Genomic DNA, 27865 nt, shown 5'->3' with positions numbered 1-27865 from the left:
ATGAACAGTATACATTACCAGTATCTTTCCACTTGATCACATGACAATTCGGAGTTATGCTTAATCTATGTAATAGTGTTCCTTCCTGTGAAAGGACAGAAGGAGAGAAACCTGCCACAGATCTTGACAAGGTTTCTCTTGACTGTGTGAACCTTTTCTGCAAGAGGAAGGACTAACGTGTGAGGTTAATGATCTGTTCTCGAAAGACTCTTATGTTGCACACGAGGATTGAAATCTAAGATGGGCTCCACCGGCATTTGTCTCTTTGTTTTTTTTTAAATGTTACCCATGGGCAATCACGCACGGTCAACACAGGGAACCTGAATATAATACAAAGATAGAAAGAAGTGCACACTTTTGGAGCAAAAACACACCGACTACAATTGTGCCACTGTCAGGCAGTCGTACTTTGAATCTTACTACCAAACCAGTTACTGGCTGCATGGAGAAAACAGCAGTGCTTCAACAGACGCCTTGAGTGGTACCGACTGTTCCTGCCATAGTAATCTTTCTGAGGAATGAACTTCACCGTTGCCCTCTGCGGCTCTGTCTAGAAGTCGACAAACTGAAACACGTTACCTGTCTGCGGCGGAGACCCCTGGAGCAGTGGGGGCCCCTGGCCGGGCCTGGCCTGGAGGTCGGAGTCGGGGCTTGGTGTAATTCCCAGGTGCGGTGAGGACGATCCTGTGGTGCTGACCAGCCTGTGATGTGTGAGGCGGGCGTGAGAGACTTGCAGGCAGTGAACAGGAAGGTCAGATCGGGCCCTGTGAAGGGGCGATGGCGTCCCCACTGAGAAGAGCCACCAAAGGGTATACACCTGTTACAACGCAATTTTTACTCCGCACTACCACTACAACGCGACCATTACTCCGCATACCATTACAACGCATTGCGCTGGGGGGCGCTCTAGGATAGGGAATAAGTTTAATTTTCTATCCAACACCTTCCCTAGTGTCCACGGGGACTGGAGTTGGAATAGAAAATTATACTTACCACTATCCAGCACCTCTAAGCGCTATGCGTTGTAACGGTATTCGTTGTAAATACCGCGTTGTAATGGTATGCGGAGTAAAAGTATGCGTTGTAACGTCATACATCCCACCAAAGTCTAGGGAAGCTGCGCAGGTGGCGTGGTCGCGGCCTAGGTGCGGACGTCCTCTGGAATGCAAATCCACGTCGAGGCACAGAGACCGGAGAGTCCGGAGATCCCAGAGGCTCACGTCGTGAGAAAAAGGAATCCCTTGACTGTGCGGTGTACTGGAGCGGGAGCTCCTGGGGACAAAAAGCAGTGGTCTGCCCCTGAGGTGAGGTGTCTTGAACAGGGTAGTTGAGTGGCAATTGTGGGGGGCTGGGCAGCGGTGCAGTGACGTCACGGCTGTAAGCACGGCCTTCGGGCTAACAACGTCCTGGTTGGTTGCAGCCCTGACTTGCTACGGCCAGAAAGAAATCAGGATTTATGTAGCGATGTAAAGCAGAGGCTCATTCACGGTGTCACCCCATGTGATGGTGTCACCCGGTGCGGTCCGCACCCCCCGCACACACCTAGTGACGCTACTGGCAACAGCGAATGCCGATCCTTCCCCCACCCACCTCACTGTTAAGTCCTAGAACGCTCTCCCCCTCCATGTACAAACATCACCCTCAGTGATGGACTTCAAGAGGAGACACAAAACCTGGCTTTTTAACTAGACCCAGCAACTCAGTGCCTGGATAGACTAACATGTGATTAACCGTGCTATACAAGTACTGTTTGATTGATTCATTGTCCTCAGTGCGCATTATACATGCAGGCAAATGCTCGAAAGCAGCATTGAAAAAAAATAATGAAATAAAATGCCCTCATTTTAATTGCATGTTGGACAAGTGTGACATGCACATTTTAAAAACAGAACCAAGTTCGAGTTAACATGAAATATTAATTTAACTAGTGCCCATTAGTGCCATGTGAATGATTAAAACACTGATGACCTGCACCTTGACTGCAAACTTAGATGTAATGGTGAAGCTGCCATCACTTCTCCCATTCAACATTGGCCAATAATGGGATTTGTTTTCAAATGCCTGGGTAACTGATTGTTTTTACCACAAAAAAGCTTTTTTCTGTGTTTTTATGCACTCATGCAAACCTCATAATGATTTTACGAATAAGACCCAGACACATCGCATGTTTTTTCCCCACAAAATAATAACTAAAATGGTAGATAAGATTTATGGTTTTTGCTGGACCATTTTTCCTAAATGGCAAAGCATGACATTTTGGGTCTAATGGATCATCGCCATAATTACTGGGAAAACGGCGTACTCGGAAATGCACTCCTGCAACTATGCATATGCGGGTCAGTGACATAATACTAAAACGATACTGCAATGTAGGAGGATTGCTATGCCACACTGTGCAATATGTGCAATATTCTGAATTGGGAAATAGGAAATCTATCAGACCTGACCACATGTGACCACAGTCACACCAAGAACGCTACAATAACATTCTACCTTCATACATCCTCAGTGGAGCAGAGAAGCAGGCCATGTGACAGGACCTCATTGACAGGTTATAGCTATAGAAATAGAAAACTCACTCCATGTAGCAACACATCTTCAACACCTTGTTCCAACATCAGTTGAAGAAACTGACACAGCAATTGCAACACACCCGACTGTCTACATTTCCAGAACGAAGCAACAAGTACAAATGTCGGTGCTAGGGGTTACAGCGTCAGCTGCTCTCAGAGTGGCAGGAAATCAACCAAGACTGGCATAACAGCTCATCCATTAACCCAACCAGGGATGTATGATAGTGATGTGAGCCCTACTAGTACACCAGAGATAAATCCCACTGTCACTGCTGGGTCTCTCAAACACCCTACTCTGTCTCTACACATCCTATGCCATCCAGCTATGGGAAACAAAGACATCTCCTCTGATAATCACACCTATTGTGTCTCTGCAACTATTCCATGACATATTACCAGCCCCTGCGCCATCTACCATGCCTCAACTGCTTCTTTAGCGCCGGTGGCACCATGCAGACTAGCAAATGTCTTCTCCAACATTTACAGCTAAGGTGTCAGTGTATGTATGTTTTTCTACAATGTAACCCAGATGTACTTCTCTATGTTGCTACCTAACACATCAATCCATGTCTCATTTTGCAATATTGTATCATTGGACAGCCACTAATTGGGTCACCATCCCCTGGTTATGCACTTCACAAATGTGTATGTCACATTTTTTCTATAATATGTGGCTTACCATATTACTACCCATCATTAAGTCAATTACAGTGCCTATGGATCACACGCTTCAAAACGCCAGAGATGATCCATAAATATCAAACTGGCATGTCCCGGGAAGTGATGCTGAACCTATCAGTGTCATATCACCTAAGCTACCACTGTGATCAAACTGACTTCACTGTTGTAGTATCAGTCAGGCATGACATTGCTCAGTAAAGGTAGATGACAAAGTCCATGTTTTTAATATTATATCAGTTGCTTCATGTACTAAGTGCAATTCTTAATATGTGTCTGATTACAGGGGCCGTCACACAATGTTTCTCTAGTCACATACTATTGCGTACCCCCTATAATGTGGCTCAGGACACTCTACAGGAAGGAAAGCAGCCTTCTGTTGTATATCAGTCAGCCTTTCAACATTGTACAACTGTCCCATGGCACTGGATGATCATATTCATTACTAGGTCACCTGACAACAAATAACAAAGGTAGATGGACGATGTTGTGAAGCATTTGGGTGACATCTAAATAGCATTTAACCATAATACTGTTTTAGAAATTTTATGAAACACAAACATTGTGTTGAAAATATTGTGATTTGATTAGTATTAAGGACTAAGATATTAAGAATTTAGTTTTTAGTGGTTTTAATTCCATTGATTTAAATCATTGTTTGAAATCTTGTAATGTGTACCATTTGTTTTTGTTTATTTTATATATATATATATTAGTGTGTAAGTATATATACTTTCTGCTTCTCCAGCGCGGCATGCAGAAATCACGGACCACCAGGCAGCTTTCCAGTACACAGGTAAGTTTATTATCACCTCTTTGTTTCGTTTGCCATGACGCATTTCGGGTAGACACTACCCTTGATCACATATATATATATATATATCTATCTATATATATATATATATATATATATATATATATATATATATATATATATATATATATATATATAGATAGATATATATATATATATATTCACTGCAAAAACCATAGGTTAGAGACCATATATAGTTAGCTGGACATTTTATTGACATAAAACCAATGAAATTCCATATATAATTAGTTGCACTAACTATATATCGCGCACCCGCAATCCACTGCTGATGATGTCACATATTACATCATTCATGACATGGTCAGTGACATCACTGATGACATCACTGATGACATCTCAAATGACATCACTGATGACTACATCCAGTGACTGTATAATTCTGTAAAGTTAAAATATGTCTTACATATTGAAGAATGAGTGGATGTATAAGTGTCTGGACGAAGGATTTAGTAGGTGCATGACTGAATGTATGAGTGAGTGATTAAATGTGTCTCACTGAGTGCATGGGTTAGTGACTAAACTGTCTTAATTTGTGCATCATTATGTCTGTTGTTCTGTAAACTGCTGCATGTGTTGATCAGTAGCTATATGAGTAACTATATGGGTTATTGATTGATTGCCCAAGTATTTGTATGGGAGACTGAGTGTGTGTGTGGCTAGCTGGGAGGTGTGTGACTCTGTGCAGATCAATCTGTACTTGTATCAATGATTGTATAAGAAAGTAAGTATGTGTTAGTACATGTTTGAAAATGTAAGGTGCTCTATGTTTAACTGTATAGACAAGAAAATGGAAATCTCATTGATTCTTTACAGGACTGACTAGGTGTGTAAGTAACTCCATGGATGAGTGGCAGACTGTGAGTGTCTGTATAGGTGTATGAGTGCATATGATAGTGTTGTAAAGATGAGTGATTGTATGTATGAATGATTGTATGGGTGAATGAGTGAAGGTGTGTGTAGACGTAGCAATCAGTGAGTGCGTATGTAGTAACTAGTATTGGTGTGTCAATGGTTTCAAAAATTATACTCTTTTTAACACTGGGTGAAACAGAGGTTATATTAAAATGTGAGGAGATGCATTGTATTGTCACATGAATGATATCATCAGTGATGTGGTCATTGATGTCAAATGACATGTCATCAGTGATGTCATCAGTGATGTCATTTGAGATGTCATCAGTGATGTCATCAGTGATGTCACTGACCATGTCATGAATGATGTAATATGTGACATCATCAGCAGTGGATTGCGGGTGCGCGATATATAGTTAGTGCAACTAACTATATATGGAATTTCATTGGTTTTATGTCAATAAAATGTCCAGCTAACTATATATGGTCTCTAACCTATGGTTTTTGCAGTGAATTTTCAAGGTTTTGTAAATGCTAATTCCTAACTATATATGGTCGATAACCTATGGTTTTTTCAGTGAATTTTCAAGGTTTTGTAAATGCTAATTCCTAACTATATATGGTCTATAACCTATGGTTTTTTCAGTGAATTTCAATGGTTTTTTAATAGCAAATATCATAAGCTGTCGAATGTCAAGTACGTGGTAAGTAAAAACATTTTCGTGTTTATGCACACTGATCTGCTTTGAATGCTGCCCCCCACCCCTCATTTCTATTAGGAGTACTCTCTCTTTGCAGATAGTGAAGGGTAGTTAACGCAGCCCTTTGCCCCCTTTGTAATCCGTCGTGCCTGCTTCTCTCTCCATTTGATTGATTGTTCTCTTTGGTTCATTCTCTATTTACAAACAAGCACAGAGTCGCAATACTCTGTTTAGTCTTTGCAGATAGCGAAAAACCGTGTAAAAAAACAAAAGGAATCGAGCAAAATCAGTAGGCCACTAATGGGATCTCTTTTTGACCTCGCTAAAATAGAAACATTAGGAACAACCTGTTGAAAATAGCAATGCGTATGTACATAAGCGGCGTTCATTTGTGTTCACAGTACCCCTTGTTGATTGTTTGAATCGAGCATTGAATTGTTCGAAGTTGGTTCTCTTAAGGATCTTCTCTGCCTGCAAACGAGGAAGAATAGGAATATTCTCTCTCCCTTTGCAGATAGTGAAGGGTAGGTAACGCAAGCCTTTAACACGTCGTACCTATTTCATTCCTCATTGATTGATTGATTGTCCGAACATTGACTGTTTGGGAATTAGTTCTTTTTGGAGGTATTCCCTGTTTGCAAATAAACGTAGGAAAATCTTTGCAAGTAGTGAAAGGGTACGTAATGCGGACCTTTCTCCCCCGTTGTAATCTGTCATGCCTATCTACTCCCCACTGATTGATGCACCTGTTTCACCAGGACCATTTACTAGACATACGTCATCTGGCCCGACCAGAGAGCACCCCTAGTGAAAAGGACATATGCAATAATAACGAAGTGATCACTGTATCCTGTTAACAGAAACTTTAGCATGAAACAACCTGGAAAGAAAAGAATAGGAAAACGAAAATCAGTAGGCCACTGATGAACATGAACTTTTATTAAACAACGAACAAAGAAACGATAACATAACGTAATGATAAAACCTATTAATGTCCTAGAAACAAGAAAACGTTAAAATATGGCAGTGGTGAGAGACCAGAAAAACAGTAAGAGAAACCAAATCACCCCTCGCTGTCCCACCGCCTGCCACGCCAAAAAAATCGATAGACTAGGGAAAATGCAAGTCAGTAGAACATCCGCCCCCACTCTGGAAACTTCCAAGGTGGGGCAGGGTTCCGGCTACGCCCAGCCGGGAGCAGCCCATATAAGGCAGGTCCTGCTGCCACGCCTCGGCCAGGAGATCCTAACGTAGGGTGTAGCCGGAGGAGAGGCCGAGACCAGCGGGACCCGGCCAGGGGATTGCCTTTACAACGCTGAACAGTTGCAGGGGGGGGGAATGTCTCCTCGACCCTCCCCTCTCTCTCCCAGTCCGGCCGCGGTGGCCCTTGAGAGTTGCAGGTAGTCCCGCCACATGCTATTCCGGTCCGGCCACCAACGGTCGGGGGGCCGAGGCCGACGGGATCCGGCTGCAGCCGATAAACCAAGAAACCCGTTCATGGGGCCAGAGCCAGGGGCGTCCGGCCGACATCTACCGGAAGCCCGGCCCGAAGACGGACGGGACACTTCTTCTTTCTTGTATAATTGCTGCAACAACCCTGGGGGGGGATGTCTTGCACATGCCTCCGACCCCCCCCCCCCCTCGTCCTCATCGCCTGGTCCGGCCATAACAAATCTGAAGCGAGACGCCGTGGGGTGCACTGGGAAGGAGAGACGGTGCGAACAGGCCTCTCCCGCCTCCCCAGTGGAGGCTTCCCAGCTGCACCCTCAGCGCTCCAGGCGCCCGGAAAAGAGTTCTTCCACTGTGGCCATGCTGCAACGTCTCGCCCGGCAGGGTGGAGCCCGTCCGCTCATTTGACCCCGCGATCGCCAGTAGCTACCGAACTCTCAAAATGGCGGTCGACCTGGCAAGAGCGGGCCCTGCATAAAGAAATGGCCCGGTCACTGGTTGACTCCACCACCGTAGTCCTCCACGACCTTGAAGATTCTAGAGGAGCCGCGGGAGTCTCCGACCCCCGATGGGGAATGACTGCCATGATCACCCGTGGAGTGACGAAACTGTATCCGCGGGACGTCGGCGCCAGCCTCACTTTGAATTACTAGAATCCTGCAGACCTCACTTCCGGTGAAAGCACAGTGTGACCCGGTAGGAAAAATTGTTGCACCCCCTCCCCTTTTTGACTGATAGTTCAAACCACCGATCCTTTCCTTTGCCCTTTTAACGGAACTTTGGACTGCCTCCCCCTCTTTTACATTTTCTAGAGAAAACAAAACATTAACCACTACATTAGCATAGCAGTTGACACCAGAACTGTTTTCAAATTGAAAACCAACAACATCTTCAACAGAATCCCATAGAGAAAAAATCCTAACTATATATACCTACTGGCGACCGCCAGTAGGTAATATATATATATATATTACCTACTGGCGGTCGCCAGTAGGTATATATAGTTAGGATTTTTTCTCTATGGGATTTTTGAAAATTCTATGTCTAATAACTTTGGCGTTTGTGGACGGAATTGGCTGAAATTTTCAGGAAAATGGAACATTTTGTTTCTGAGCAGCCCCAGAAAATTTGGGGGGGTTTCGTCAAGGGGGGGCCAAGAAAAAAGGGGGGTCCCAAAACGTGTTTTTAACATTGAGTTTTCCATAGGGCGGTTGGCCTCACTTTTAGCCCGAACGGCTGAATGGATTTGCACGAAACTTGGCAAAATTGTAGGGACTGGTAGCCCGATGTGCCTTTGCTAGGTCTCAATATATGTGCTCCAGTGGATTTTGAGAAATTAACGTTCAAAAAAAGATATATATCTGTAACAGCGGACCAGGCAGCGCTCCAGTTCGCGTACTTTTCGCGTTACGGAGCTTTGTGAAGAGAAGCTGATTGGTTCTACGGCGTCTGTAAACATTCCAAACAGTCCGTAGCGGCCGCCATCTTGTCTCTCGTTAGGATCGAGAGACAAGAGGAGGCCAAAGCGAAGGGGCAAATGACCATAAGGGGGCATAGTAGATCCTCCCTGACCCCCTAGGTTTGATGTGGAGGTTTTAAAAGGGCCCCGCAGGGCAAAAAAAATAATAATAATAATAATCGAACGGCTGAATGGATTTGCACGAAACTTGGCAAAATTGTAGGGACTGGTAGCCCGATGTGCCTTTGCTAGGTCTCAATATATGTGCTCCGGTGGATTTTGAGAAATTAACGTTCAAAAAAAGATATATATCTGTAACAGCGCTCCGCTTCGCGTACTTTTCGCGTTACGGAGCTTTGCGAAGCTGATTGGTTCTCCGGCGTCTGTAAACATTCCAAACAGTCTGTAGCGGCTGCCATCTTGTCTCTCGGTAGGATCGAGAGACAAGAGGGGGCCAAAGCGAAGGGGCAAATGACCATAAGGGGGCATAGTAGATCCTCCCTGACCTCTTTGAGACATTATTCATTTTTATTTTTAATTTATGAGGTTGTAGCGAAGTGATTGTAGTATAAAAAAAGAGTTATAGTATAGAGTGCAAAAATTGGTTCTTTTTGGAGGGGCAAAAAAAAAAATCTTTTTTTGGTGGGGTGCGCCCGGTTAGTGTAACGGGAAGCGGACTGGGGAGCGTACTACAAGGAAAGAAGAATGATTGACTTTTAACTTATTGTATGTTTATAGACTTGTTTTTCTGCTGAGTGACGTCTCGGCCTATCTCCACAGGATGCAGTCCCTACCATCTCGGCGTTTAAGCCCAGGGGGACCGGTAGTGTGGAAGAGATAACGGGGCATATTATCAAGGGGGTTTATCTCCGCTTTTTTGGCTTTAAAAGCCAAGAAAGCGGAGATAAAATTATCTCTGTATTACCTAGCTGTTGCTAACACCAGTTAGCGACCGCTAGTAGGAGATAGCGACCATCTTGGGCTCCACTTTGCATGTCAGTGATATTTATCACTAATGACATGCAAAGTGGGCATGCCAAGATGTTAGCGACTGGAAACAGTCGCTAACATCGCTATCTCCTATTACCAACTTTTGGAGATATTCGCACTAAGCGCGAATATCTCCAAAAAGTAACACCTGCCCTGAGCAGTTCTTAGCCATGTTATCCAATGGGAGGTGGATAACATGGCTAAGAGCATTAGCTCGGTAATGCATGAATATCGCTGACTTTTCAGCGATATTAATGCATTGCGGCCGTTTTTTATCGCATTTGCGATAAACCTTGATAATAGCAAGGTTTATCTGCGATAATTTCTGACGATGCTTAGCGGTAAAAAATTCGTTGCTAAGCATCGTTAGTGATAAATATCGCTTAACTTTGGTAATATGCCCCAACGTCTGTTAACGTTCGATTCGAAGGAAATCAGGAAGTGTTGAAAAACATTGTCTGCGCCATCTTGCCTTTTTTCAAATGCCACACTTTTGTCGTGCATGGCAGCCATTTTAGATGCCTTGACCAGACCCACTCTCTGCACGCTGTCGATCCTTAGCATGGCTCCCCACCCTCGCAAGCATCTCCCCCAAGCACTGGTCACCCCCGCTCTCTGTCTTATGCATGGGCAATAAACCTCCCCCCATCTGCGCTGCTCTTCCCTGAGAATCACACCCTGTGCCCGCCCAACACCTCCCTTTCGCCCTATTCACTACCGCACCCTCTGACACTCCTTTTCCTCTGTGTCCGATTGTCCAGGCCGGTCCTAGGCTATCAGCTAGCCCTGCAGATGTAGTTTATGGCCCCAGCTGTAAAGAATCACCCCTCTTCAAAGGAGTTATAGTAGATCAAGGCCCACACCCGATGAGATCCGTCACAGCACACGCGTTCCTACTAAACTTAAAACCATCCTGTATTGTGATTGGGGAGGGGACCGAGCCTGAAGCGGAAGATTCCAGGGATGACTCTTTGTACATCAAAGTTTTTACAATTATGTGTCACATTAAAAATATATAGCACTCCAACAAAGTAGTAGGATTATAAAACTTTAATAACTTATAAATATATACAACAAAACAAAAACAGTAAAAACATTTAAACATTTTTAGGGAAAAAGAAGGAAGTAGCGGTCGGTTGTGCGAATAGTCCCAACGCAGCACAACGTCCAGATTTCTGGACGGCACCCAGGTGATGTTGCCTGGGTGCCGCACTGGTTTCGGTATCCGGCGTGAGGCGTCGCGGGGGGTGGGTCATCAGTAGCGGTCTGTTGTGCGAATAGTTCCAAGGCAGCAGAACGATGGCACCAAGGTGATGTCCAGTAAGTTGCCGCCCTCCGAATAACTGCGTGGGGCGCCCCGGGGGGGGGGGGGAGGCGGCGTGAACGGGCTTCTCCAGGTGGAGTCTCGTCTGCTGTAGTGGGGCGCCCCTTTACCGTTTCAGTTGCCATTCCGTCCCCTTTTGGTCCACTGTGTCAAAAGCCGCAATTCAGCTGAGTTGCGCCCACTCTTGCGGTGCAGCGATAGGCGGCTGTCACAGGACTCTCAAAATGGCGGCAGGCTCTTTCCTTTTTGGGCCTGGTCCACTGAAATGGCCCTGGGACACCTTGGAAATCGGACGCTTGTCTGCTAGGTCTTGGACCCCATTCTCGAAAGCGTCCCCTCCGCCTTGAGGATTCTACAAAAGTTTTGGGGGCCCCCGACTCCTGCAGGCTTCTGGTGGGGAGCGGCTGCCATGATTGCTCGCGGAATGACCACGACGGAGCCACGAGATGGTGGTGCTTTCATGCGGACGCCAGCTTCAGTCTGAAACATCCAGAAACAAGGTGGGGCTTTCATCGTTTGGGAAAAAAAAAAGTTTTCATCCAATGAAAAGTGTTATTTTTAGGTCATATGATCAAGCCTTCCATCATTAGGAAACCAAAAGTAAAATGAACCAATGAAAAGTTTTATAAACAAGTCACATGACCTGTTATGCGCCATAGGGTATAAAATGCGGAGACAATACGTTGGCACGTGAGGCGGCGTCAGTAGCGGACCGATGTGCGAATAGGCCGAAGGCAGCACAACTCGCCAAGATCCGGATGGCACCGAGGTGGTGTCTAGCAAGTTGCCGCACTGGTGTGGCCATCCTACAATGCTGAAAGTCGGCGTGGGGCGCCCCGTTGGCCTGTGAGATGGCGTCAGTAGCGGACCGATGTGCGAATGGGGCCAAAGGCAGCGCAATAATATTTTCTGAATAGAAGACACCACAAGGCGCTGAGATGCCAAGATCCGGATGGCACCGAGGTGGTGTCTAGCAAGTTGCCGCACTGGTGTGGCCATCCTACAATGCTGAAAGTCGGCGTGGGGCGCCCCGTTGGCCTGTGAGATGGCGTCAGTAGCGGACCGATGTGCGAATGGGGCCAAAGGCAGCGCAACAATATTTTCTGAATAGAAGACACCACAAGGCGCTGAGATGCCAAGATCCGGATGGCACCGAGGTGGTGTCTAGCAAGTTGCCGCACTGGTGTGGCCATCCTACAATGCTGAAAGTCGGCGTGGGGCGCCCCGTTGGCCTGTGAGATGGCGTCAGTAGCGGACCGATGTGCGAATGGGGCCAAAGGCAGCGCAACAATATTTTCTGAATAGAAGACACCACAAGGCGCTGAGATGCCAAGATCCGGATGGCACCGAGGTGGTGTCTAGCAAGTTGCCGCACTGGTGTGGCCATCCTACAATGCTGAAAGTCGGCGTGGGGCGCCCCGTTGGCCTGTGAGATGGCGTCAGTAGCGGACCGATGTGCGAATGGGGCCAAAAGCAGCGCAACAATATTTTCTGAATAGAAGACACCACAAGGCGCTGAGATGCCAAGATCCGGATGGCACCGAGGTGGTGTCTATCAAGTTGCCGTACTGGTGTGGCCATCCTACAATGCTGAAAGTAGGCGTGGGGCGCCCCGTTGGCCTGTGAGGTGGCGTCAGTAGCGGACCGATGTGCGAATGGGGCCAAAGGCAGCGCAACAATATTTTCTGAATAGAAGACACCACAAGGCGCTGAGATTCGGTTACCACCAAGGTGGTGTCTAGCAAGTTGCCGCACTGGTGTGGCCATCCTACAATACTGCTCCGAATAACGGCGTGGGGTGCCCGAAGGGGGGGGGGGGAGGCGGCGTGAACGGGCCTTCCTAGGTGGAGGCTAGTCTGCTGTAGTGGGGCGCCCCTTTACCGTTTCAGTTGCCATTTAGCTGAGTTTCGGCCGCTCTTGATGCTACAGCGACAGGTGGCTGCAACAGGACTCTCAAAATGGCGGCCTGTTCTTTGGATTTGGGCCTGGTCCACTAAAATGGCCCTGGGACACCTTAGAACTCGGACGCTTGAATTTTTTTTCCTTTCCTCTACACGCAAAAAAAGGTAAATGCCTGGTACGTTACACGCTTCATCTGCCACGATGTACTCTCCAGAGGAACCGAAAAAAAATATAGTTATGGTAACTATACCATGCATCGTCATATGGAGAGGTGGCACCGATTAATTATAGTGCTGCATAAAAGAGAGATTTGGAGGAGAACCCCCGACCTGCCAGTACATTCATCAAAGAAGTGGCACTGACAGCATCAGAGGCAAGGGAAACGGTCCCAAATATTTAGAAGAACTTTGGAAAGATTAAAATGACATGTTTAGATTGTGGCAAATTAATTTCATGGGACAGATGAGTGTTACTGTAATAAATACAGCATATGAACATCATCATAGTCGATGGTTGGTAGAGACATTTTGACTATATCGTGGACCTGCCCGTCCTCGCCCAAAATGGCGCCGGAATAAATGGGACTCGTAACTCCTTGTTGTGTACTGGTTGCACAACCTTGATATCACGAGATACGTATGCAGTTTTGAAGCACATGGCGGGCGGGGACGAGAATAGATTGAATATTTTGACATCCCTATTGATATTAAGTTCTGATGTGTTATTGATTACTGTACTATTGAAAGTTCGAATTAACGTCACCCATGGTACTTGCCCGCAAATGTATATCTAGATAATTTTATTGTAACTGGCTCTGTCGTATTTTAATTATAAAATGTACGTCCACCGATTCCGCAACTGTTAGACACCTTAGTTCTTGCAACCTAATGGCCCGCCCGTTACGTTCCTCTACAGTGTAAATGTCTACTCATCATATACGATTACAGTTTGCTCCATGGCCGGCCCACGTGGTTATAGGCTCGTATTTGTATAATGACATTTTCACAATAAAGGTTTTTAAAAGAAAACATGGTAGTAGTATATACATTGGTAAAGTTTTTAATAATAGTCACTGTTTTAGAATCAGTAAAAGGCAAGTGAAATAAAGCAGACCAATTACATGAAGGGTAAAAGGTATAATACGCAGGAACGCAGTAAAGATAAATGGTCAAGGGCTGTTGTGTTTTCTACTCCTGCAACATAAAGTGATCAATAAGAATTTCATATTCAGGCGTATCGGCGACTAAGACAGCAGGTCGACCCTCTTTTGCTCAACGGCTCCGTCATGGGACGAAGAAACGCCCTTTTTCTCGAAAAAAGAATATATTTTACTTGCAGGACAGTTGTAAATTTTCCGGGAAAGTACATTAGCCTGGAACATTATAACATATATTTAAGAAAAAATAATGTTCGGAAGTAATAAAAAGCGTAATTTTTAGGTCATATGACCAAGCCTTTCATCATTAGAATAAGAAAAGTAAAATGAACCAATGAAAAGTTTTATTAACAAGTCACATGACCTGTTATGCTTACGTTACGCGCTGCGCGTCGCGCCCCGGATCACTTCCGGATGCGCTAACGCGGCACGTCATATGACGCATTACGCGACAACGCAGGTCCAGAATATAGTCAAAATGTCTCCACCAACCAGCGGTCGGAACACAACCCCTTTCAGCAGGCTAAATAGTTCTGTTAAATGACAACAGAAGGGACAGGCAACAAGAACCATCAGTCAAAGAGGGGAGGGCTAGTTCTTCTCTACCGGGTCACGTTGGGGCGCTACCGGAACTGATCGAATTGGAAGTCTACAGTGTTTCTGGATGTTTCAGACTGAAGCTGGCGTTAGCATGAGAGCACCACCATTTCCTAACTCCGTCGTGGCCATTCCACGAGCAATAATGCTAGCCGCTCCCCACCAGAAGCCTGCGGGAGTCGGGGGCCCCCAAGAGTTTTGTAGAATCTTCAAGGCTGAGGGGACGCTTTCGAGAATGGAGCCCAATCTCTAGCAGACAAGCGTCCGAGTTCCAAGGTGTCGCAGGGCAATTTTAGTGGACCACGCCCAAATCTGAAGAGCCGGCCGCCATTTTGAGAGTCCTGTGGCAGCCACCTATCGCTGCACCGCAAGAGCGGGAGTAACTCAACTGCATGGTGAGCGAGACGCTGTAGTCGAAAGAGCGGGCGGTAAACAGCTGAATAGCGTAAGAGGCACAGTGTAGCAAAAGCGGGCGGAATGGCAACTGAAACGGTAAAGGGGCGCCCCACTACAGCGTGTCTTTAGGTGAATCGGATTGTGGGACAAGGTCAAGAATGGAAGAGTTACCAAAAGGCAAAAAGTTCCGCTTATGTCGGGGGCGATCTCAGGCCATACCAGGAGAACACGACTTGGGGAGGGGGCCGGAGCCAAGCGCCCCCTCCGAGTCCGCGCCATCACACCGTCCCTCGGGGGCCTCCGTCAAGCGGTTCAGGGTGGCACCGCATCACATTGTTTTCAAATGCAGTCACGTCCTCAAACAGCCCCCACTTACATTAAGAATAGTGAAGATGAAGCAAGTGCAAATAGGCTTCAGACAGTGTTACAAGCACTCCTCAAAACTTTGAACCATCAGAGTGCATGAGTTTCATGCTCGATCGATTGAGCTAGCCGGATCGGGCAACAAAAAGTATAAAATAGTTATGTAAATAGTTACTTAATAAAATGTTTTACCCTGTTACTTTGCTGGTGTGTTGTATATATTTGTAATATTTGCATAGAGTTTATCGTTATTTTGGGCGGGGTGGGTGGCGGAGCCGAGCCTTCTTGCAGCCATCATGGTGTGGAGCTCAGTTCATCTCACTAGTTTCGTATTTGTCATGAGGGGTTGTTCCTAATGCTTCTATTTTAGCGAGGTCAAAAAGAGATCCCATTAGTGGCCTACTGATTTTGCTCGATTCCTTTTGTTTTTTAACACGATTTTTCGCTATCTGCAAAGACTAAACAGAGTATTGCGACTCTGTGCTTGTTTGTAAATAGAGAATGAACCAAAGAGAACCAATTCTAAAACAGTAAATGCTTGGATAACAATCAATCAAATGGAGAGAGAAGCAGGCACGACGGATTACAACGGGGGCAAAGGCCTGCGCTAACTACCCTTCACTATCTGCAAAGAGAGAGTACTCCTAATAGAAATGAGGGGGGGGGGCAGCATTCAAAGCAGATCAGTGTGCATAAACACGAAAAGGTTTTTTCTTACCACGTACTTGACATTCAACAGCTTATGATATTTGCTATTAAAAAACCATTGAAATTCACTGAAAAAAACATAGGTTATAGACCATATATAGTTAGGAATTAGCATTTACAAAACCTTGAAAATTCACTGAAAAAAACATAGGTTATAGACTATATATAGTTAGGAATTAGCATTTACAAAACCTTGAAAATTCACTGAAAAAACCATAGGTTATAGACCATATATAGTTCGGAATTAGCATTTAAAAAACCTTATTTTACTCACACAAAACCATTGAAATTCCATATATAGTTAGTTGCACTAACTATATATAGCGCACCCGCAATCCACTGCTGATGATGTCACATATTACATCATTCATGACATGGTCAGTGACATCACTGATGACATCACTGATGACATCTCAAATGACATCACTGATGACATCACTGATGACATCTCATTTGACATCAATGACCACATCACTGATGATATCATTCATGTGACAATACAATGCATCTCCTCACATTTTAATATAACCTCTGTTACACCCAGTGTTAAATATAGAGTATAATTTTTGAAACCATTGACACACCAATACTAGTTACTACATACGCACTCACTGATTCCTACGTCTACACACACATTCACTCATTCACCCATACAATCATTCATACATACAATCACTCATCTTTACAACACTATCATATGCACTCATACACCTATACAGACACTCACACTCTGCCACTCATCCATGGAGTTACTCACACACCTAGTCAGTCCTGTAAAGAATCAATCACACTTCCATTTTCTAATCTATACAGTTAAACATAGAGCACCTTACGTTTTCAACCATATAGTAACACATACTTACTCTCTTATACAATCATTGATACAAGTACACATTGATCTGCACAGAGTCACACACCTCCCAGCCAGCCACACACACACTCAGTCTCCCATGCAAATACTTGGGCAATCAATCAATAACCCATATAGTTACTCATATAGCTACTGATCAACACATGCAGCAGTTTACAGAACAACAGACATAATGATGCACAAATTAAGACAGTTTAGTCACTAACCCATGCACTCAGTGAGACACATTTAATCACTCACTCATACATTCAGTCATGCACCTACTAAATCCTTCGTCCAGACACTTATACATCTACTCATTCTTCAATATGTAAAACATATTTAAAGTTTACAGAAACACACAGTCACTGGATGATGTCATCAGTGATGTCATCAGTGATGTCATTTGAGATGTCATTAGTGATGTCATCAGTGATGTCACTGACCATGTCATGAATGATGTAATATGTGACATCATCAGCAGTGGATTGCGGGTGCGCGATATATAGTTAGTGCAACTAACTAAATATGGAATTTCAATGGTTTTGTGTGAGTAAAATAAGGTTTTTTAAATGCTAATTCCCAACTATATATGGTCTATAACCTATGGTTTTTTCAGTGAATTTTCAAGGTTTTGTAAATGCTAATTCCTAACTATATATAGTCTATAACCTATGGTTTTTTCAGTGAATATATATATATATATATATTCACTGAAAAAACCATAGGTTTCAGGGACATTATAGTTAGAAATTAGCATTTAAAAACTATAGAAATTCACTGAAAAAACAATAGGTTTCAGGGACGTTATAGTTAGTTGGACATTTCACTCGTACAAAACCAGAGAAATTTGGCCATTATAGCTGGTTGAGCTAACTATAACTTGTGACCCAGCAATGCACTGCTGATGACATCACATATTACATCATTCATGACATGGTCAGTGACATCACTGATGACATCTCAAATGACATCACTGATAACATCATCCAGTGGCTGTGTGTTTTTTGTAAAATGTATATGTGTTTAATATATATGTATAGGCCAAGTTGTATTGAAGAATGAGTGGGTGTATGACTGTCTGAATGGATGATTTAATAGGTGTGTGACTGACTGTATAAGTGAGTGATTAAAGGTGTCTTACTGAATGCATGGGTTAGTGACTAAACTGTGTGGATAGCTGTATCAGTCGGTCTGTTGGTGTGTAAGCGTTTGCATGGGTCGGCGAGTAGCTACATGAGTGTCGATATGGATTATTGATTGCTTGTCTGAGTATCCGTATGGGTGCCTGAGTGTCTGTCTGTGATGGGTGGGGTGTGTGTGACTCACTGCATGGATGTGTGAATGGGTGATTCACTGGGTGTATGGATTCAAGAGTTTGTCTGTGAGGGGTTCTATGGGTGGGTGAGTGTGTGTATGTCTGTTGGTGAATGAATGGATGTCTCAGTGGTACATGTGTGAATGACTACATATGTGAAAGGCAGTATATGTGAGTGTTGGAGTATATAAATGAGTATATGTGAGAGTAGGTTATTGTGAGAGTGGCTGTATGGATGAGTGTGTGCTGTATCAGTGACTGTAAAAGAGAGTAAGTGTGTGTTAGTATCTGTATGAATAAGTGGAGTGGTGTATGTATAACTGTATAGGTGAGTAAATGGGAGTGTGAATGTTTCATTACATGATTGACTAGGTGTGTGAGTAACTCTATGGATGATGGTGATGTGTGAGTGTCTGTATAGGTGTATGAGTGCAAATGATAGTGCTGTATTGATAAGTGACTGCATGCAAGGCCCCCTCGGAGGTGGGGGAAGGTAAGGCTACAGCTTAGTGAACACAGGTTCACAATTCAAAATGTGTGCAGTAGCAATAAATCAATGTGTTGCCAAATATTCATTTTTATGAAAAAAGAGAAGAATGTTATTTCTACCATTGCTACACAAAAGAAAAATATGACATTCACAAACAATAATAGAATTCCCTTTGATGTCGGGTCTCTAGTGCTTCAACGGCAATTCCCTGCCCCACTCTCTTCGTATTAACGATAGTGGTTATTCCAGATTCACAGCTGGCAACATCCATGGAATGCCCTACTAGCAGTCCGTTTGTTAAGACTTCTCTCTGACTCGTAATTTCAAGCCACAAGTGTCCTAGAACCCCTGTGCCCTATGCTAGGGCTGATATCTCCTAACGCATGTCTTACCTGGTCTGGTAGGACGAAGCATCCAGAGTCCTAGAGTTCACCCAGTCTGTGGGTGCTCGAACTAGCTCAGACCCTGATGAGGTAAGTTGGCTGCACGGAACTCAGCGGCTGTACTCAGCAGTCACAGGCTCTTTCTCTCTTGCAGTCACCCTCTGGTACTGATCAGAGGTTTCCTGCACTCGTCCTGCAGGGTAAGTGTTTCCTTACTTCTGATGAGGAGGGGTGATTCCATCGCTCTGGTCCTCTATTACAAACTTGGGTGATGATGCTGTTATGGTGTCCTCTCTGCCTCAATGGGGTCGGACCAGTTGCAGTCATCGTTACTCCTGGTGACATATGGGTCACCACAGCTCACAATACATGGCCTTTGGCCCAATCAACATTCCCTGTAGCCCCTCCTGGCATACAGAGTTGCTGCAAACTGCCACATAAGGCTTCAGCCCTTATAGCACTGCAGTCTTTACCATGGCGGCCCCTCCTGGCATTCAGGGTCACGGCAACATTACATTTCAGACTTTGGCCCTTGCGTATTAGGGAAGAAGCTGTTTTCTCACATTTTGCACAGGGAGGTCACTTGACAGGCCTCCCCACTGGACCTTGCTCCCTCCAACACTCTCCTCTTCCTCACAGGGCCTACCCCTTTGCTCCCTCTTGAAAAACAGTGTGTCACAGCAAGGATGTGATAGACCCACAACACAGGCTATGGGAGGGACTAGTGTCAGTCACAGTGATACGTGCATCAAAAGGTTAGCCTAGGACTCCTAGTCCTACTTTTTATGATTCTTTTATCAGTACAGTTGGACACTCAGGGCAGAGGTGCACAACAGTTACCATGAAGAGGACTTTTCCTTCCCAACAAGTACATATGCTAAAGCTACAAACCTTTTTTAAAATGTCATGTGCAAATTCTAGATTAGTTGCATTTTCTACACTCAGGGTAGAGTTTTGTCATATGCTCTGGTTAAAGTAATAGTTAATTCCAGTATGTGGGTGAATTTAAAGTATACTGTTAATCATTATGGGCTTAAAACCTATAATGTTATAGCTCTTAGCTTGTAGTTTTATATTTGCTAGTAATTCATGCGCTTTGTGAAAGCATCCCCTATTAAGCTAGAAGGCCCGTTCTCCTTTCGCAACTGTAAATGCGGCTGGCAAGATACATATGCTCAGCAAATTGAGACATCTAGCAACTCCAACCTCATATGCCTAAACTGTATCTATTTTAACTCAAGATCTGTACCAAAACACAGTACTGAGATCTGGGAAACCCTAGACAATCTAAACCCAGATTTGGCATTTATTACCAAAACATGCTAGACGACAATGACACCCCTGATATCGTCTTAGCTTTACCACCAGGCTACAAACTATTAAAACAGGATAGAAGGAGGAAGAAGGGAGGGAGCACAGCCATTATTTTTAAAGAACACCTTACTTGCGTCCCTGAGAAAGTTATTCAGACAGCCACACGTGAGATCCTAGTGTTCTCAGTGTCTAAATGCAAATATAAACTATTCGGAGGGGCTGTTATCTACAACCCCACAGACCACCATCCTGATTTTAGCTCAAGTTTGCTATCACAACTTCTCTCTCTTTGTCTCAAACAGAAACACTTTCTAGCCATCGGCGACTTCAATATCCATTTCGAAAGCCTCACCAACCTGCGGGTTGAACGTCTGCAAAATGAGATGGCAATAATCCAGTTAGATCAGAGGATCAAAGGGCCAACCCATAGAGCGGGGGGGACACTAGATCTTCTCTTCACTAACATCAAGACTATTAATATGCATGACATCAGACCACTGCTCTGGACCGACAACTCCCTAATCTCCTTTTCTGTTAGTCTTCCCACTAAACCATTTTAGGCAATATCGGAACCTCATTCGGCAAAGAGAGCCTGGAACCAATTCCCCCCTGACCTGTTTGCCTCACATTTTTCTCACTATAATCCTGTTATGTTCCTCACCAATTCCCTCCAAGAGATAGCTGAACAACTGCATAAAGAAATCGAGAAGGCTCTTGATCACTGCGCCCCTAAACTATTAAGTAAACATAATAATAAACCACGATCCGCAAAGTGGTATTCACTAGAACTAAAACAAATGAAAAGAAAGTGCAGAGCCCAGGAGCACAAATGGAGACTATCAAAGAACAACAATGACAGACAGAATTACCTAACCAAGCTGAAAAGCTACCACTGTGCTTTAAAAAATGCAAAGAAAAACTACCATACCAAACGGTTAGGCAAAAAAAGCAATTGCTCCAAAGAACTTTATAAAGTAATTCGAAAGCTCTGCAAACCCAACAACTTGTCCCAAACCAAGGCACCCACAATAGATAACTGTGAGCTACTTAACAACTTTTTTACTGACAAAGTGACAAAAATCTATGCCTTCTTTAAGAATCAGACCAAGGAAGACAACACAGACTGGGAAACCATGACTCCTCACCCACTGGCCCAGATCCACCTAGCCACACTGGCCCCCCTCTCAGAAGAACAGGTAACTAAACCCATGAGGGAGGTTAAGGCAGGATCACCGTTCGATACCTGCCCACACTTCATCTTTTCCTAGTGACTGCCCTATGTCCCCACGTCACAAAAATCTTCAATCACTCCTTAGAGCTAGCTTCCTTCCCCACCATATGGAAGGAAACTGTGGTCTTTCCTCTACTTAAAATACCAGGCCGAAAAATGTATGCTCCAGCAAACTATCGCACAATTTCACAACTACCATATCTATCCAAAGTCTTAGAGAGATTAGTAAACAGACAACTCACCACATTCCTCGAAACCAATAACCTTTAGACCCCTCCCAGACTAGTTTTAGAACCAATACCAGTACTGAGGCCACGCTACTCGCCGTGTTTGACAATATCAGAACCCTAGTGGATCAAGGCAGACCCAAAGAAAGCACTGATCCTCCTGGACCTCACGATGACTTTCGATACCGTATCTCATAACAACTTACTTCAAATTCTCCACGAGAAAGGATTGAACTCAAAAGCCCTCTCATGGTTCGCATCCTTTCTGAAAAACAGAACCCAAAAAATTCAAATGGGCCCCCTCTCTTCTACTCCAAAAAGTATCAAGTATGGAGTCCCACGGGGAGCATCTCTGAGCCCCACTCTTTTTAATGTATATGTTTCTTCCCTAACGTACATCAGCAGCAAATGGGGCTTTGAAATCTGCTCATATGCAGATGATACGCAATTACTGATCCCTCTAGACAACAGACTGGCCAATGCTGACACTAAGAGTAACCTAATAAACTGCCTCACCTAGGTCACAACCTGGATGACGGATCACTGCCTTAAGCTAAATGCTGGTAAATCGGAGATCTTGCTCTTCGGAGGGGCACACACAATCTGGGACAGTTGCTAGTGGCCTTAAGAGCTGGGAACCGCCCCCGAACCTAAGCGTGTAGCAAAAAATCTGGGCATTCTATTAGATGACGCACTGTACATGCAGGATCATTTACGTACGCCATGCGAAGAAAGCTTTGCCAAGCTGAAACTTTTCAGAAGACTCTTTCCTTGGATTCCTCTGAATTGCCGGAATTGCCGTAGTCCAGTCGTCTTTCTAAGTCGACTGGACTACGGAAAAGCACTTTATGCGGGCATGTCTGACAACTTTTTTCTCTCCTACAAGTAGTCCAAAATGTGGCTGCCAGACTGATCTGCAATAAACTCAGATACAGCTCAGCATCAGACAGCATGAAGGAACTACACTGGCTACCGGTGCGAAAAAGAGCCGAATTCAAGCTCCTCTGCTATGCTCATAACACCCAGCATAATATAGGCCCATGCATCCTGCATGGCAAAATGGCATTCCTTGCCCCTTCAAGTAACCTGAGATCTCGCCATCTGGCCCTGGCTAAAGTTAAACGCACTACTAGAGCCAGGTTGGGATATCGCTTCTTCTCTAAGTCAGCGGCCGTCGGGTGGAATGGCCTCCTACTTGATCTTTGCCTGACAGATGATCGTCTGCTCTTCAGAAAGAAGCAAAAAACGTTCCTGTTTCCCAGATTCTGAGTCGATCAGCCTGCAAACAAAACGAACCTATGACGCAATCAAACACCCTGTCTCTTACGCTACATTGCATGCTTCCTAACGCCGTGATGTCCTTCAGGAGGAATGCTGCGCTTTACAAATACGAAATACAAATACAAATTCAGTGTAAATTTGTTAGGTAGCAGTTCACACTCCAATGGGATGTTTGTATTTTGGTATTGTCTGTGTATTTTGTATAATTGACTGAATGATGGAGGGTACAATTTAAACATGCCATCCATCATCCATGTTGTACATTGTGACAATGTTGGTAACAATAATCATAAATTATAACTCTTCTTTCATTATTGTGGTTGTCATATAAAAAGAAGGGGCCATTTTATGTGTGGTTGGTAAGTGTTAGGGTATGTCTTTCTCTTCATTATTTTTAGGTGAAACTGGTGGTTTCTTAGATGTTCTACATGTTGTGGAAATTGTACATTTGGTATGCCAGAAAGTTGGCCTGTTGTCTGTTCAGAAACATTTGGAGTAATGTTTCTGATATCTTTCCTGTTGGCTCTTATGAGCTGGTACTGGCCTCGCACAGGTCCTGTTTCACATTTCTGACTACTATTTCTGTAATATTATATTGACTATGTTTTTTTAATGTTTTCTAAAATGCCATTTTTAGTGGTAGCCCTGCCATAGTGTGCATTTGGTGCATTTCTGGTGAGTATTTTCACTGGCTGTGCACTCTTGTCCTGAGGTATAGCCCATATTGCTTAATAAAAGTGCACTTTTCTGGAAATTGATGTATGCTGCTGTTTCCGATATTTTAACTGTGGCTTTCAAATATAAAAAATATAACTAGTTAATTATTAATATACAATGCATTTTAATGTTTGTTTAAACATATTAACTTTGATGCTTTGCATTTTACTTACATTTCAGATAATGTCTTGCGTTAGATTCTTGTGTAGATTTTTCTTTTGCAAGGGTGTTTGTTTCTTCTTTCAGTGAAGGTTGGTATTTGTTGGTATTTGTCTTAATCTGCTGAAAAGAAAGATATGTTTCACCATGTTTTATTTCATTTTTTTCTCTTTTAGTTTTAGTTTACTTTTTTTAATGTATTTCTATTTTTTAATTTAACATTTGTAATTGTACTTGAATACTTACTTTGGAGTTTCTCTTTCTTGGGCTTGTTAGTTTTAAATATGTTTGGTTTTCAGTTTATTTTTCTTACTTTTGATGTCTTTTAGACTAGATACCTATTTTTGGGGCTATAAAGAAATTGCATAGTTTCAGTTATTTATAGGGGTGGGCGGAACTTGTGGAGCTTCACTCTGCGGAATTCCGCAGATACATAAAAACTCTGTGGGATTCAGTGGAGTTCTGAAGCGGGCGGAATTGGCATGTCAGGACGATTTTTAGCACTGGGAGCTTGTTCCGGGTTGAAAAATCGGAGCAAACAGCACCACGCTGCTTCTTTGCTGCCGCTCAAGTCAATTATCTAGTCGAGCAGCAGTTTTCTCACCACAAGCAGTCGAGACTGCCCGTGACTGCCTGTGTTGAGAAAAATCTCGCCGGGTCCCATCCTTGCATCTAAAAATCATGCTAGGGGACACCAGTTCTGCTCACCAACTTAGCATTGGCTATGTGTGCATGAAAAAAAACTCCACCATACAGCACTTGGCGGAGTTTTGACAGAATTCCACATTAAAAGTGTGGGCAAAACTCAGCTAACTCCACCAGCAGAGTGGAATTTATCACCCACCTCTAGTTATTTGTTGATATAGTTATGCATATTTTTTTTAAGTCACACAAACCTTTAATTGATTCAATTTAGCTTACATTGTCGGTTGAAGTTTGTGGTAATTTATCGTGTAGATTGTATCTGCTGTTGTGTGGCAATCTAGCTGAGAGACTTTGTCCTTAGTTCTGCTGTCCTTGCTTTTCAACAAGTATTTTGCTGTATGTTTTCATATCCTTTGTATTCGGTTTTTATTTGGAAAAGAAATTCTATCTCCTAAATGTTTTTAAGTTTCATTTTATTATTATTTTGAACTGCTTTTTGAAATCTTTTTGCAATGTATTGTAAATGCTAATTAGTGTTTTCTTTTTAAATAATATCATCTATATATCTATATGATTTGTTTTTTCATTAAAAAATATATACATATAGTTTTCATGGCTGTTTGATTGGATTTCTTTAAATATTGCCACCATGATTGGTATCACGATATTTTTTGGTTTCAAAGCTGTATTTTAATATTATTTATAGCAATATGTTTGTTAGTTTTCAGTTTGTTTGTTTTTGTTGTTTAAGTACAGGAACACATTATTTTTGCTAGCAATATTTTTGGCACTGTTTTTGTGTTTCAATATTTTTTTGACACAGTTTTAAATCCAGTTAGAGTCAGGACACATGGTCTCCCAGCAATATCAGATATGTCAAATGTTGCTGTGCGCCAGCAAATTCAAATGCTTCTCCACTTTTCTATGACAGATTCTTATTTGAGCTCATCATGTCCCTAACCCTCCGCCACTACTTTCGGAGTGCATCTGCAATCGAGGATTCATCCACACACAGAGCACTCTTGGCATGTTCAGGTTAGGCATATTACTGTCTAAAGTCACTATCCTATTGTGTGCAATATTAGGCCAACATCCCAGATCAAAATTGAAAATGTGTTGTGTCTCTGAAAACTCAGAGACCACCTAGTGTGTGACAGTGGAGAACATGAGGTGGTAAAACGAGGTTGGGCAACCATTTCATGCACTGGCCAAGAGAACGTTAGCCACACCTGCAGGACAACGTCATGTTCCTTGTTCATTGTGTGGCCAACAATCACCTGCAAGGCCCGGAACACACACCACCCCACTCTCCTCCCAGCAAACAATCTAATTTTCGTCCTAACTCATGACCTGAGCCACACAATCAGGGAAGCAGGTGCAAAACATGGACACAATCCAAAAGACCTTAAGTATCACAGAACACTGGCAATAACCACACTTCCTCACATACACCATCCCTTCTTAGATATGCATATTTCACCATCATGTATATTTGTAAAGTTACCAACCAGAACTCACAATAATACACGTTTGAAATAACATGCATGTCATCTACCCTTTCTTGTGCAATACTGTGAATAAATGAAAGCATGTGTTCCCTTAGTAGTGATGTGTAGAAAGTGCTTGGGCATAATTTAGCAATAATGGCAAAAACACTGTCAGACCTAAAGGTATTTCCACATAGGATGCACAGAAGGAATATCAAAACAAATGTAGAAGGAGCACAGAAATATAGGATGTGGGGTGATGGCACTCCATGCTATTTTCAAAATTATGCCTTAATAAAAACTAACAGAAATAGTTACTCCCGGGAGAGATCCTGAACTTGATGAAGAGGTGAGTGTTTTAAAATATGTGTAAATATATATATTGCAAATGAGAATATCAAAGTCAAAAAATACAATCAAAATGTAAATGACTATGGCTATGAATTATTTAGTCTCAAGGGACCTTCCCCAGAATATGTAGGATACCATGCTGTCCATCCAACAAGTGGCTAAACAGCTCCTTCATTGATTTTGGAGGGAGATGAGCTGGGATGGTGCATGGGTGTCCAAGAGGAATCAGGGAGATCTAGAGCAAAATGGGTTCTGCTGTTGTTGGCAAGTTGGCTAGGCACTGGCTACAGGAGCAGGAATGGGGGAGGTGTGTTGAGGTTTGAAGGTAATGGGAGCAAAATCAATGGTGTTGCTTCGGACCAGGAGTGCCACCTTTAACTCTGTTCACCTGGCATGTGGTGGTTTTCAGCATCACCACCTCACCCTCTTAAGTGCCTATGCCAGAAAGGTGTTTGTAGATGACCAGGTTCATGTCTGGGTTGGTATTAAATATCCTGCAGAGAAGGACTCCTCCTTCTCTAGCACTAGGGGGTGGTGGTGGGTGGCCACACTGCAGGCGGGGCTCTTCTCTCTGTCCCCAGGTCCTTCTCCCTTTCACCAGTGTCAGTGATGCCAACTGTGGAGAATCAGAGATAAAAATAGGAGCATCAGTTCATTTGTGTATTAGCATGTGCTACAAATGATACAGTAACAATGGATGCAATTTATCTTGCACCTTATAATTGCTCTGCAACATTTACATATCATTCACCTTATCATATTAAATAATAATGTTATGCTAATATTCTAGGCAGACTTAACACATGCCCATAATTCTTGGATGATGAAGTATAATGGACTGGTAGGATTCAGCTGGAGAAGTGTCCATCTTTTGCATCTCCAACTAACATTATCAATTGATTGAGGTCCAACACTCATAGGTCAAAGTAGGAAGGCTTCACATACAAAAGACATATGTCAGTGATATATTTTCATTCTGCCAAACATATTTGCCTAACTAAGAACCATTCATGTCAGCATAAATGAGAATAGTATCTCCATCTTAAGGCCTCATTACGATGTCAGTCGGGAAGCCTCTGACCGACAGTCGGATTCCCCTAGACCGAGTTGGAACCCGTCCACCCGAGTCAGTCGGAATCCAATCTGCCCGACCGATTACGATGCTCGTGGTCGGAAGGCGTTCGGTCATTCCGAATCAGTCCTGTCCGGCATTCGGAGAGTCCGAGTCAGTCAGAGGTGATCCGTACAGCTCTATGGCCAGCGTTCCCGACCGACCAATTACAATGTCGGATTCTGACAGCCTTTCTAACTCAGTCTGTCTGACACAGAAAGGCTATTGTAAACTGACTTTGGTAGCCCCTAGCAGGCCTCCCTTCATCCTGAGCCCTCCGGTTTGGGGTCGAGGGGTTACCCAAGTGACCCCCTATAA

At 43.7% G+C, this 27865-nt stretch overlaps 1 protein-coding gene across 3 annotated transcripts in view; it reads right to left on the bottom strand.

The window, feature by feature from the left end:
• LOC144819542 (olfactory receptor 1E16-like) overlaps positions 1-27082 on the bottom strand; it is a 36376-nt gene extending 9294 nt beyond the window's left edge. The window contains exons 1-2 of one of the 3 annotated variants that reach the window (XM_078677384.1): positions 26825-27082; positions 23968-24076 (exon numbers count right to left, since the gene is read on the bottom strand). The gene's annotated coding sequence lies outside the window, so the exon portion shown is untranslated. Of the gene's footprint in view, positions 1-23967; positions 25884-26824 lie in introns of those variants that run through there. The other 2 variants (XM_078677383.1, XM_078677382.1) reach the window with 2 other exon arrangements.
• Positions 27083-27865: the final 783 nt, after the last annotated feature.

This window comes from Lissotriton helveticus, chromosome 2_1 (genome assembly GCF_964261635.1).
Source record: "Lissotriton helveticus chromosome 2_1, aLisHel1.1, whole genome shotgun sequence".
NCBI lineage: Eukaryota > Metazoa > Chordata > Amphibia > Caudata > Salamandridae > Lissotriton > Lissotriton helveticus.
Note: the sequence above shows the minus strand (reverse complement) of the source record. Positions and strands in the feature narration are given on the sequence as shown.